Source organism: Chrysochloris asiatica, unplaced genomic scaffold (assembly GCF_000296735.1).
Source record: "Chrysochloris asiatica unplaced genomic scaffold, ChrAsi1.0 scaffold00063, whole genome shotgun sequence".
Lineage (NCBI taxonomy): Eukaryota > Metazoa > Chordata > Mammalia > Afrosoricida > Chrysochloridae > Chrysochloris > Chrysochloris asiatica.
The window spans coordinates 2,595,408-2,596,505 of NW_006408581.1; positions in this window are offsets into that span (position 1 = coordinate 2,595,408).

Below are 1,098 nucleotides of genomic sequence, written 5' to 3' on the forward strand. Positions count from 1 at the left end.
ATATCCTGGTTAAAAGTTTGTTTGCTTTTTTTTTTTTTTTTACAGTAAAGGTGTTAAAAACTAAAAACAAAAACACATGTCATGGATTATTTCATTATTTTCAAGAATGCCTAAAATGCTAAAGTGAATAAAACTTTTTTAGATATGAATAATATTGATTTGATTGTAAGGTAAAGAGGAAAGCACAAAGTCTCCATTTCAGATGATTTTTTTTCCCCCTGACTGTGATTATTCTTTGACTAGAACCATTATTCAATAGAGAAGCCCTTCAAATGTAATTGCAAAGTCAGGAACCTACAGGGAAATGGGGATCAAAAGCTCTCATCACTCCAGATGCTACAAAGCCTTCCCTTCCAGATGCTACCAATTTTACTCCCCAGGTATTTTTAAATTAAGAATCTGTGTTAGCTGGTACAGGAAGACAAGAGGTCAAGACAAATCACATGATTCACTTAAACCTACTGAAAAAAGAAACTGTCCTAGGAGTCCTGTTACTATTGTAAAGGATTATTTAGTGAATACGATTTCTGAGTTTCTAAATATCTCAGCAGTTTGATAAAACTTCATGTCTTGACTTTATCGGGCCAGAACTTAGAAACAGTGAAACCTTTATCAAAGAGTCTGAAATCACTGCCTCTGCTCAAAAATACAGATTCTTGCTTACTGAGTGAAAAAAAGGGAAGTGCAGCTGCTCCAACTGGAATGCCATCATTATATTTTGGGGACTTGCCTCTCAGCACAAGATAAGGTGACATTCTTAAATTCTGGTCTGTATAGTACATTAATAATTGCTTGAAAAAAATAAAGAATAAGTATGTGACTAATATGAAAAAGAGAATTCCATGTAATGAGTAAGAACATGTTCATAAACCGTTTGTTGTGTGTTTCTTCTTGGTACTGAGTTATTTTACAAAGCAAGAATTGTTGCTGTTAAGTGTCTTTGACTTAGTTCTGTCTCATATCGACCCTGTCTAGGATTTCTAAGGTTATAAATCTTTATGTGATCAAAAAGCCTCATCTTTCTGTAATGGAGCAGCCGGTGTGCTTGAACCTTCGACCTTGTGGTTCTCCATACATTGCTTATCCTACAGAGCCACT